Source organism: Numenius arquata, chromosome 3 (assembly GCF_964106895.1).
Source record: "Numenius arquata chromosome 3, bNumArq3.hap1.1, whole genome shotgun sequence".
Lineage (NCBI taxonomy): Eukaryota > Metazoa > Chordata > Aves > Charadriiformes > Scolopacidae > Numenius > Numenius arquata.
The window spans coordinates 7,857,866-7,871,017 of NC_133578.1; the positions used below are offsets into that span (position 1 = coordinate 7,857,866).

The window sequence follows — 13,152 nt, forward strand, 5'->3', positions numbered from 1 at the left end:
AAAGCTGTTTTATGAAGCTGGCATTATCAAAAAGTTGCAAAACCACAGTAAAAGGTGGATAATCTAATTATTTGATATTGTTTTGATAAATGCTCTGCAATTCTTCATGAAGTATTTCTATTTACTAAGCGCAATTGTCTCAGTTTAGCTGATTTTCCGTTAATGTGCATTCATTTCAGGACAAGCCCTGGAACAAGCTACACATTAAATTGTATTGTCATCATGTGTGACAGCTGTACAGATCTGAATACCCCATGGACAGCTAGAACTAGTTTTTGAACTGAAGTTCATCCAGTGAAATCTCACAACAATAAGTTGACATCTGGTCAAATTTTACCAGCAAAGCCTTCCATGTCAGCAAAGCTTCTTGAATTAGGTTATAGCTAAACGAGTTTTCTGTGGAATCCACAATTCAGGAAGAACGTTGAGTGCAGACAGTCTAACTCTCAGAAGATTAAAGTATCTGATTCTTACAGCTACTCTTCCTGCATTGTTTATAAATGAGCTACTGTCCTTTGCAGCAGCTTCAGCCTAAACAGGTTTAAGATCCAGCACTGAGCAGCGCCCTGCATTGCAGCTGAATCTTGTAAAGTCTTTTGTTTAACTTACTGGTCAGAGGGAGGCCAGAAGACAGTTGCTTCACTAATATGATGGCTTCATCCAAGAGCTGTTTAAGCATGACTTTGTATCTCTAAACTGAAAATCCTGGTAACAAAGTAAAGCAGAGTAAAATCAGCATCTTGCTTCTTCCTAATGAACACTTCTGAAAGCACATCATCAGAACAGCAGCTTAATTGTCCAGACCCAAACACAAGGGAAACAGGGAGCTGATTCTTCCTTTCCCCAACTGAAAAAAAAATATGGAGCATTATTTTCTGCCACCTCGCTACTCATACCTTTAAAAGATAATTTTTAAGAAGTAGAGGGTTCAATCAAGGAAGCAAAGCTAACTTTTGCACTAAGTACCAATTTTTTTGCAATGGCATATTCACCTCTTTCATGGTACAATCGCTGAAACAAGAGGCTACACGTTAAACAAACTTAGCAGGATCAAACACTGTATCTCTCTTTAGAGAGAAAGGAATAAGGAAAAGTAAACTTAATGAAGATTTGTTTTATAGCATGATGGATATTTTTATAAATATCTGAACAGGACAGGTCTTTATTAGATGGTACATGTGGCTGTAGTAGATAACAGGTAGGTAGAAGAGCTACTTAAGCTAGAGGAAAATGTTGCCACAAAAACCTGCGTCTATGAGGTTGCAACAGTCAGTCTCAGTGCTGGAGGCCAGGAAGCATCACAGAACCAGACTTTACAACTGCTACTCAGCAGGAAAGAAGACAGCTAGCAATTTAATTAACATTAAGATAAGGTTTGACACAGTTATGAAAGGATTATATTCTGTAATAAGAAGGCAGTGGACTAAAGGACCCACAGAGTCTCTCTTTTCAGTATTCAGGTAGTGCATTAAATTGCATGCTTGTCCACAAACATTTCATTATTTTACTGATAATTACTACTATTTAATACCAGAGTACCTGGATGGCCTAGACCCAGTGGGAGCCAACTGAAAATTTGTTCATCCAACTTTACTTTCAATTAGCCTGGTAAGATGCCTTCTTACAATCAGCAAGAATTTTTCCTTAAAATTAAAAGAAAGTGGAGAAAGTCTACTTACTTGTATTTTATTTCTAAAGATTTCAAAGAATAGTTAAAAATAAATTTTATGTCCTCCAACATTTTCTATGGAAGTCTATCTTATAGCATCAAGCATAAGGAAGATGGATTCTCTCACATAGTAGTCATGCCTACACTTAACCTATGTAGAGTACTCAGGCATTCTGAATTCCAACATAGTTTAAAAGTTTTAGAATCATTGCTGTTGTAACCATGTAAGTGCAGCACAGGCAGACATAAATAAAATATGGATACAGAAAACAACTACTGATACTGCAAACGTAAGATTTTAATAAGTTATGAGCAGTATTAAAGCTGAATGCCTGTTAACTTCATGCATGAGGACTTTCTTGTCATATCAAGAGCTAGTCAGCTGCCAAGATACGACACAAATCTACAGCAGACTCTGCTGCCTTTCTGGAGCAGCAATATCTTGTCTTGAAGGCAAGATATTTAGCTGGTCAACTAAGAATCCCATCAGATCACTCTGATCTTAGGCAAGCAACAAGTTTGCCCATCACCACAGGTCTAAAACACACCTGAACTCACACATCGTCTGATCAGAGCTGAAAAATCTTTTCAAGGTCTCCCACCCCCAGTTATTCCACATGTTAAAAATGGGCTAAACTGTTTCCTGGTTAAAATTAGCCTATATATCATTGCATATTGGAAGACTGGACAAGAAAAAGAGATACTGAGAGATTACCTACACATTTACATTTTTCTATCTTTATGGAACATTGTCATTTTAAGCCTTTGCACTGCTACAGACCAAGGAAGACAGACACACAAATCCAGTTTCTAACATTGTCCAACATTTCAACAGAAAAGGCCAGATAAAAAGCTGATTGTATTCTGAGCTGGGACAACTTTCACTACTATGGTAATATGCAAGTCTTAATAAGGGCTACTGCTCTTTATGCTTTTCAAATTAAACTTTACAGTGTCAGTAAGGGCAAGATTAAGTAACTAATGGGATGTCATCACACCTAATGATGAACAGCCAACTGTTGGAATATCATACATAGCAATAATTGGGTTATCTCAGTAACATAATTTATTCTGTTCATATTACTGCTTTAAGACTTTAGCCTAAGGGTACCATTCAGAGCTCAGAAATATTAGTCAAAACATGGCATTACTTTTTACAGCAGGTGAAGGCTCTTCTGTATTGAAATTATTACTAGTTAAGCTCAGTCTGGACTCAGTTGCTTCTCCCAGTAACAAGAATGTCCATATCAATACAGGTATTCCTCTCCAGAAGCCATTACTTGAAAACGGAGAGGCAAATAGAACCTGTGTAGTGTTACCACACAAGGCATTAGGATGAAAATCATAGCATTTTCATAAATTAACACAATAGTTTGTGTGAAAGATTTATATCCATTTACTAGACCACAAGTCTAACCAGAAGGCATTAGAATTCCTGTGGCAACCTCTATGAAGTCATTTAATAGCTTTGCAGGTCCTCTTCCTCCTCCCAGTCCACACCACAAGGATGACACCTCAGAGCAATACTGGTACTGGCTTGTGGTACAGCTTTAAACCCTTGAAAGAGCAATTTATTTTTCCATGGCAATAATGCAATGTGCAATGAAACACACTTTTAGAGATTATTTGCAATGAAAATACATCGAAGTGATCTTTGATGTGCTTAAAACAAAAAAGAAACGACAACACCTAAACTAGGAGACTAATCAGTTATAAACTTCATTGCAATTAAAAATCAAAGACTCATTGCCAATTCTAACTGTAGAACTACTATCAGCAGATACTATGAGTATCCAATTATTCATTTTACCATAGTTTCTTCCACTGAAGTACACATAGCAGTCGTTAACACACAAAAATGAGTCAGTTTCCCTTGGAAAGCCATTAGGCAAAAGTTCTTGTTCAGGAGTAGTTTGACTTCTCAAGTGTAAGAAGGATAAGGATGCATCAACTCAAAAAGAGAAGCCAAGTTTTATTTTGAGTCAAGGTACCGACACTTGACGTAGCTATGCTAACCAATCAACCTACTTTTAAGAGAAGACAGATATTGGCAAGGGTTCGGTTCTTGCTTTAAGTTATGGAATAGATTCAATAGATTACAGAAGAAAGGGAGAAAAAGAATCTACTCATGGCAGCATGTTTTACTCTTTAAACACCTACAGAGAACATTGAACCTGAAATCTAGCTCTTCATCCAAAAGATAGAGGGATTCACAATGCTTTAAAGGAAATAGGCTTTTTACTGTACCTTCTGTTGAAATGCTCCAAGTCACACTGTGATAACATGGACAAGAATTCCCCACAAACTAATTTACTGACTTTGCTACTGCATCATTTGGGCGCAAAACCTGAACATTTGATCAAAGCCTAAGTTATAAGGGCCAACAATTTTCCAGTGTCTCTCAGAACTCCTACTGTATCTCCACAAGAACATACCGAATTCTTCTGAGCTCACTTAGGATATGAAAACAGACGGAAATCTTCTTGTGGGTCCTGCATGCTGGTCAACGATGCAACTGTTCCCAGCTACTCACCACCAGCAGGTTTTTATGCCCAAAGCTCTGACATCAAAAAGGACTGTGAGAACACTCCTCAATCTGCTGTTGGCAGAAGCACTCGAATTAGTTCAAACTTCACTCTCCAGCTGCACACCAAGAGCCTTTCCTAGATTCAGCTACACTAAAGAAGTCACTGATCTCACTTCCAGACACCATTTCTTCCATCTGCCAGTTAAACTGCTCCTGTGAGCCTCCCTATACATGTTTCAATTTGACAGAATAAGAGACATACATCTTACACAGCTGGAAGTGAAGCGTTCAGAAACTTCTCACAATAACAGCTCATTTAACAGATCACAGGGAGTGATAAAGGTTATGAACAAAAAGCTAAGGATATGTCAATACGATGGCCTCTTTCACAAAGGCAGGTATTTGCAAGGAGCACATCTATTTATATCCGCTTCACCGTAACATAAAATAGTTTAGTTGGACACTAACAGAAAGCTATTACACCTCACTCAGCTGAGAACATACTTCTTCAAAACAATTGTGGTAGGTTAACTGCTAGCTGAACATACACAACATTTTTCAGAAAAATACAAAACTCAGCACCAGATTTTTGCTAAGACTGGTCAGCTAAACCAAATACAACGACACCTTCTACATGTATGCCTTTTAGAGATTATTTTTTGACACAGTAATGCAAGTTATCCAAAACTATGCTTTCAATATGAAGGAGACGCTATGCTCTGCTATTCAGTCATAGTTTTAATGATATTTAAGATGTTTGTCCTGACAAGCTTCAGCATTCAGACCATTCTATACACATGATTGGGCAAAGACCTTTCATAAACGGCAGTACAAACTTCCTTAACAAATAAACCTGTGGAGGGGGCAGATGAGAGAGTTGAGAGTGTTCCACAAAATTGTTTTATATACAAATTTTTGAGTTATAGATTAGAGAAGAACAATAACTGATGTTGGGAAAGAGATAAAAGAACAGAAAAACTTAGCAGGAGACAAAGACAGGTGAACAACACAGTATATAAATGTTTATGCAGAAATGAATGGCTGCAGAGGCATGATGCCCCATTCCCTTCTAGAGATGCAAGATAAATAAGAGAAAGGAAACCCTTAAACGAGCATCCCACAGCCATGTCCTTCAAATCTACAGTTTGCTTCAGCAGCCTGGATACAAACATACAATAGCCAAATATAATATTCTTGGAAACTTAATTCTATATATTGGAGAAGAGTTCATATCATAAAATGATATGACAGGATTCTCATAATACATACATTAAACTGCAGGAGACTAACTTATGCACAAGAGTAGCAGTGGAGGCTGTTCTGTAATTAAGGCTGCTGAGCTTCCATCAATCTGGTTTCAGACATTATTTCCTCTAAAGCACTCCTTCAAAAAGTTATGAAATCAAAATAAGATTACAGGCAGGCTGAAAGTACAATTTTTGCAGCAATATTTAATCATAATCTGTTGCTGACTTATGATCTCCTAGAAATAAAGCTTTCCAATTCCATTTTCAAAAAATCTCTTAACATTGTTATACAGCACCTCAAAAGGAAGCCAACAAAGAAACACATTAAAACCTACTTTAATGGGCTTGCATAGATGCCACCTATCATCCAGAGTAAGCAGGATAGCTGCTTCTTGCCTGAAGAGCACCGTGTGAATGACCTTAATATTCAGGTCTTGCATTGCCAAACGGCTCATCTTTCCATTACTAAAAAGGCTCAACTCGGAATGCAGCATTTAACAAAAGCCCCTGGGTCATTCCTATCCAGCCACTACTAGGTGGAATGTATATGGGAAAACTGCCACTAAAAGCTTCACTGGGGTCCCAAACCCCAACGCTTCTGCAGCCCTTCCAACCTAGGGATGCCAGGATTACAGAACACCCTACCACTTCTATGAAAGCTCCTCAGATGTCACACCCATCAACTACAGCATTTTTTATTTAATGGCTATTGCTTAACTCTCTTCATATCCATGAAATAAGAAGAATTAGAGTATGCTGGAAAATTTCAGAATCTATACACTTCCATAGTAAGTTTACTGGCTATCACTAATCAGGACATACAAAGTTGGTGCTGTTTTTATGCAGGTAGTAAAAGTTATAGCATAGAGTTCTCTAGCTCTCCAAAACTGAACAGTGTTATAAATTATAAGTTTTGGGGTTTTTTTGTGTTTTGGGGGGTTTTTTGGGTTTTTTGGTTTTTTTTGTTTGTTTTTTTTTTTTTTTTTAAATGGAATGTATGCTACAGTGCAGCCCATTCAAAGTTTATATTGTTCCATTAACATTATCTGACAACTCACTCTTTATGAACATGCTGTCAAAAGTCCCGTTTTTCCCAAAGAGCCCAAAAAATGCAACTGTATCATCTACTTTTAAAAGCCTAGAATACATTTAAAGTTTCAAGGTACTGTGTCATTGTATTTTAAGAGATGTGGTACTACATTTCTTAGCCAAATTAACTCTGAAGAGAAGTAAATGTGTGAAAACGGTGATACTAAGATACACAAACTTAACCTAGGCTATTGGAGCAAAGACAGCACCTTTCAACTGAATAAAACACAAAACCATGGTATTTGTGTTTCATACCCAGGGCTCTACCTAAAGCACTTCACCTCGAACATCCAGCTAGTTTGAAGCAGTTTCACAGACTTTAAGCAAGTAGTATAAAATAAATAAGACTATGATGTAAGGCAAATATACTGAAACATCAGAAGGAAAGAAAAACAAAACTAAATACAAGTTAAAGAAAGGAAAAAAAAGCATAGACAGAATTTCACTTAAGACAAGAAAGAGGAAAGTAGCAGTATCTGTCTCCTCGGGTTTTCCTTCATTATTGCTCCATACACACACAAATAAAACTAAAATATAATCAAAGGACCACTGCAACAGATTCAAGTAATTCACCCTTCCCAAATCCTTACCAAATAGTTTCTGGAAAACTGCTAACAAACCTAGCCCAGTACTCTGCACACCCTTTAAAATTACTGCTATTTAGTCAAACCCATTTTTACCCCTGAGAAAAGTAGTAGTTGATACCTTGATAGCAATTTACAGTTTTGTAAATTAAGAAGTGAACAATGGTGTTACAAGTACTATGCTTTTGACCATCCAAGATTTAAAAGACACGACAAGTCTTTACATTATTTTTACCATTGGGGCTTTTTTTTTTTTTTTTTGAAGTGAGCTATAAATTACAGATTTTCTACAAAATACACAAACCCTCAACATCACAGAATTTACTGTAAAAGAAGCGTTTAATATTAGCTGCCTGCCAATATTATCACTTGTAACAACAAATGCAAGACTGTCAAAAAAATATGCTTCCATTGCCATTTATCCTGAATAGCAAGTTGTTTGACTAAAACATTTTGAAAAAAAAATTTCAGAACTTTATTTTTGTTGCTTTCACTTAAATAATAAATTTGTATTCCTAATCTAACATTCACGAGAAATACTGCACTGTAAGACCGCTGTAAGCATGTCTTCTGCTTGATACTCAAAAAAAACCCCAAGTCTCAAGTACAATATTCCTTGTAGAAGACAAGATATGAGAAAGTAACCCGGTTGAAAATTGCAAGTTAATGCCTCAATACAAAAAGGCTAGCATCAGACACTCTGTAAGAGAACAAAAAAAACCAAAACACTAACACATTCCCTCCTCTGCATTAGGCACACAAGATCTCTCTAAGTTCAAGCTAATAAAAAAAGAGCATCAATATTAAAAAAATTAAAACAATTACCAAAGCACTCCAAAACACCACACGCTTTTGTAGATTATATTATCTGACAGTGCACCCTAAACAAAGCATTCATCACTCATTTTGGTTTTTTTTCCATCACCTTCCTAATCCAGCTTTCTATAGAGAACACGCAAATCCACCAACATGTATCTTGAACTACAGGCTTAATTATGAAAAATAGAATTCGTGCAAATCTCTTACTGTGAATAATCTGAATTCTTCTTAGACTCAATGTAGGCAACAGCTATACCTCACTTCTTTTTCTGGCTCATTCTGTCTCGCTCATAAAGTGAAACCCTTCTTCAGTGACGAAAACTCATTTGAAAATGTTATTAAAAGAAACTGTAAAAACCAGGCTGTGACATAGTTTGCTCTCAATTCTACTTACACTTTGGATTAAAGTATGCTAGGTATATCCACATGCAGAATTGTCCAACATGCAGCAGAAAAAAAGAAATAAAATAATAGATTAACAACCCTCTTCCAACACTATCATAGGCAGCACGAATATAAGATTTTCCCCCAAGACAACATAAGAGGAGGTCTAAATAGGAAGCCTCGATAGCCGATACGAGCGCAGCACACGTACAAGCAACTACGGGTAAACCGAGGGGCTAAACCCGAAAAACCCACCCCTGCAACACTTCCAGCCCATCCCGGCACCCATACAGCCCGCCGCCTGACGGGCTCGGAGGGTTCCCAGGGCCACCGACCGGCTGCCTACCCCCGGCCCGCAGGGAGAGCGCTTGGCCCAGGCACCAACATCCTCCACCAAGACCCCAGGCCGGGGCGGCGCAGGGCTGCGGCAGGCCGAGGGCGCAGCCCCGGGGCCGACCGGCGGCTCCGGGCCGCCGTGCCGTGCCCCGCTCCACCGGCCAGCCCTGCCTATATTAGGGAAGGGAAACGGGGGCCAGCCTCTCCTCGCCGGACCGGGACCCCGTCCGCCGTCCCCGAAGGCGTGCAGGTGCAGCCGGCCGCCAACGGCCCCAACGGCCGCGGCGCGCGCCCCTCCCCCGCGCGGGCCCGCCCGCTCCCTCAGCGGCTGCCCCCCGCTCTCCGCACTGCGGGCGCGGCCGACCGCCCCCCCCACCCCGCCTCAGCAGAGTGCGCGGCCCCGCCGCCTCCACCACCACCTCTCCCCACCCACAGGGCCGCCTTCCCCGGCGGGGCGGCGGTCTCCTTACCGCGGCAGCGCGGCCGGCGGGCTGGGGCCGGCGCGGCGGCGGGCTCACGCACGAGGGGCGCTTAACCCCATCGCCAGCCCCGACAGCCGCCCGGGTTCCTCCTGCTGCCGCGGCGGGGAGAAAGGCCCGCCCCGCCCGCGCCACCGCCGCCAATAGCCGCGCGGGACTCTAATGATTAACGGCGGCGCGGGCCAATTAGCGGCGTGGCGGCCTCCCCCGGCGCTGCCGGTGAGTGGCGCCTCTCAGCGCTGACGCTGGCGCAAGCCCGCCCAGAAGGCGGCGACCAATCGAAGGGCGGCGCAGCGTTGACAGACGGCCGCAACCACCAACGAGAAGAGAGAAACCGGCACCGCAACGCCCTCCCACTGTGGGCAGCCGACAGCCACTGGCGGCGCGGCGGCGCGCAGACGGACTGCTGCCGCGGCTAATGACAGCCCGCCTGTCCCCGCTTCCTTGGCCCCCCTTCCCCGGCTGGCGGCCACCCTCCCTGGCCCGAAAAGTGCCCGAGCGCATCCGCTGCCGCCTGCGGCGTAGCCCATCCCCACAGCAGCACCCCCGGTGCCCCCTGTAGCCCTCCCGGCACGGCGCCCCGAGACCGGCGGGAATCGCCCGGCTGCGTGCGCGCTCCCCCCTTTCTTCCCCCGCGGCGGTGCGTCACTTCCGGGCGGCGGCCGTTCGAGCCCGGAGCCCGCGAAGACGGAGCCGTGAGTGGCGCGGCGGGGCCCGGCCCAGCGGCCATCGCCCGCCAGCGGCCCCTCGGGGCGGCGGGGAGCCGGAGGGTGGGGGGACACACGCACACACCATTTCCAGCCCGTTCGCTGCGGTGGCGCCGTGGTTTGAAGCGGGGCGGCTATGAGGAGGAGGAGGAGGAGGTGGAGGAGGGGGGTGGGGGGGGAGGCCTGTCGGGTGGCGGCCAGGCCGGGAAGGCGGCCTGTCCCCATGGGGTGTTACGGCCTGAGGGGGCTGCCCTGGGTAGAACTGTGTGGTGAAGGAATGAGGGTCCATGTGGCTCTCGTTCCTTCTCAGCCCATCTCTGTGCCAGAAGGTCTCGCTGGTCCCGGCTGCTGCTGGGTTACCACAGCGTGTGCTGAGGTGGTTCTGCTGCTGCAGGTTCTGCTGCTGCCCACAGGGAGTTGCGTTAAGGCCCCCCTCAAAAATTGCCCCCAGGCAGATATTAAGGTGCCTGTTTTCCTCACGCCCGGTACAGTGGCCAGTGGAAAAACTCGTGTGCCACAGAGCTCTGTGGTATCCTCTGTTCTGTCTGATTGCTGCTGCTTGTAGTAACGTTTTTTTTAAAATGCTCTATTCTAACGACTTGTGTAGGTTTTCAATTCATTATTATTCCACCGGTGGAAAAATGGTGGATGAATCACTCGGCCAAGACCCTGTGATTTTCTTAGAGCCTTAAATTCCCTGTTAAGTTTTATTAGAACATACAGTCATGGAGCAGTTAGGACCATCAAGAGGAGGTTTATGAAGCAAATGCTTGATGGAAATACTCATTTGCTTTAGGCATCTGCTACTGAGCTGTATTAAAAGGCTATACTTAGTGGCCTGTAAAAATAAAATAGTGAGTTTATATTATGATGTCAGTTTGTGTTGACAAACAGCTTAAAAGTTCTCATCAGTCTTGCACTCAGCATTCCAAGAAAGAAGCATATGACCTGGGGTAATATCCTCAACAAGTTGGGTCTCAATACATACCTCTGGAGGGATAAGTGTTTACAGCAAAATGCAGTATAGCAGCAGCAGTGACAGAAAGAATTCCAGTTTTTTAGATTTTATTTTATTTTACTAGAATTTACACTGCCTTTATCCCTCGGTGGTTACTTACTTATCCAGATCACTTATGAATTCATTGAACATAATAGAAGTTGGAGCAGAGTCCTTTGAAATATTGCTGATGTTATTCCTTATGTATGAACAGCCTACTTGCTTGTATTTAAAAAAAGTTTCAGTGTAGTTTTTTCACAACAGCTCGGTTTTCCTCAGAGTGCAGTACTTCAGTAGACTTGAAAGATAAGACTTACCTTTGCAAAAGACTTGTTGACTCCCACCAACTAGATGTATTTATCCTGGTGTTCGCATGTTCTGCACTTCATAATTTTTACTGATTTTTATGCCCTATAGATGAATTATGCTGTAGTTCTGTGAGTCTTCCCCGTTCCTGCTTTTAAAATTTGGGATCATGTACTGGTAGCTAGTCCTGTGATACTAAAGCAATTTTAGGTGAAAAGTTACTGGGTTTAGTAATTCAGCTATTTCATCCTTGATTTCCTTTAAAACACTTGAGAAAATACCATGCAGTTTTTATTTTTTTACTCATAAAACCACAGCTGAATGATCTGAGTGAAAAGTTCGGTCTCCACACCAAACATTTTAGGTCTATTTTTTCTGAGAAAAATGAATCTTGTGATCTAGAGATGTAGGAGGGTTGATAGGATGCATATTACAACACATTAGGGGCGCAGAAATAAATGAAAAATTGTAGTTAGAGAAAACATGCGCTAATCTTTCTCTCTCTTCTTAGAGCTTCCAAATCTGCAATGGGTAGAAAAACAGACACAAACTGGTCTTCTGCTACACTGATTTTTTTTTTTTTTTAAAAAGGCTATTTTTATTTGTTGACATTACTACAGTGACGTACATAATTGATCTGTCTCAAAAAAAAATATAAATCACCACTACTGCCAAAGTCATTATACACAAGTAGGGCATCGATTCTCAGTATAATTATTACTTTAGCAAATCAATAAAGGGCAGTTCGGTGGAATTAATTTCTTTCTCTGGTGTGTTTCATCGCTTTTCATTCTAATTGTCTACACAATCAAAATAAATCTTTCATAGCATCAGTATACCTTTCATAGTGCCTTCTATAGCTTTGGATATCATAAAATAGTGCTGCAGGTATGACTATATATACTGAATATGGGGTTTTATCACTGCTGTTTGTTCAGAGATTGTGACAGAGATCTTTGAATCTTCAGTGTATGATTCTTCATATGATGATTAAAAAGTGCATGTTTACAATAATTGAAATAGACTTTAAAGGTTTGGGGAAGAACTATGTAAGTTGATTTTTTTAAAAGAAAAAGAAAGAAAGAGCAGTTTAGTGTCTGAATTCTTAAAAAATCATTCTGAAGTGCATGTTCTCAGACAATCGTATCTCAAGCATCAACTATTTTACTTGAGGTATTTTTACTTGCCAGGAACCCCATAGTAATCAGCCATGAGAGCGGTAGGTTATATACGCACAGCAGATGGCAAAGTCCATCTTTGAAAGCTTGTAGTCCAAGTTAAAATAATAGCCTAGATAAGGTGAAGTACTTGGAGCATAAAGTTGATAATTAGGAGAATATTGGGGTAACGCAATCATGCACACTACTTCGCCTTTCCAAGGAGCAATGTGTGAAAGGTTTAGTAATGCACAATTCATATTGCTGTCTTGTGCTCATGCTAGTCATTGTATACGTTTTTATAATAGTCATTGTCCACTGCATGTGTACGTCTTTAATTATTCACCTATTCTAGAATTACTCACCATTCATTTCTTTCATTATTCACCTAGAGAAAAAAATAAACAAAAATTTGTACTTATCTGGTAGTTAGTGCTTTCTGTGTTGCTGTTGGTGCATTCTAAGACGGATCTGCAAAGTCAGTTTTAACCTTATTAGTGACTGATCCAGAAACATTTTTACAGCAATGCTGCTGTGTACTGATGAATCATGTGTGCCTCCTCTAATTCAGTTTTATGCTTCTGAAGCTGCATGTATTTTATTCAGGGTTTCAGTGAAAGAATCTTGTCATAATCTAGTTCAACAGAAAGTTAGTTACGTTAACATTTCATTCTCATGCTTTCACTTACAACAAGCTTTGTAGCAAGGTGATCAGGAGAATATCATCTTCTCTGCTTTTATAGAATAGAAAATCATCACAGAAAATGAGTCAGACATTTTCTTTAGGCGCGAATCACAGAATTGAGTGTAAAACAGTTTGTTGTGTCCACCAGTCCTCCAGCAGGCTTGTT

General features: G+C 41.5%; 1 protein-coding gene across 7 annotated transcripts in view; it reads right to left on the bottom strand.

Moving 5' to 3' along the window:
* R3HDM1 (R3H domain containing 1) overlaps positions 1-9,258 on the bottom strand; it is an 87,093-nt gene extending 77,835 nt beyond the window's left edge. For 2 of the 7 annotated variants that reach the window (XM_074144772.1, XM_074144767.1), the window contains exon 1: positions 9,126-9,236. The gene's annotated coding sequence lies outside the window, so the exon portion shown is untranslated. Of the gene's footprint in view, positions 1-9,125 lie in introns of all 7 variants that reach the window. The other 5 variants (XM_074144769.1, XM_074144771.1, XM_074144770.1 and 2 more) reach the window with 5 other exon arrangements.
* Positions 9,259-13,152: the final 3,894 nt, after the last annotated feature.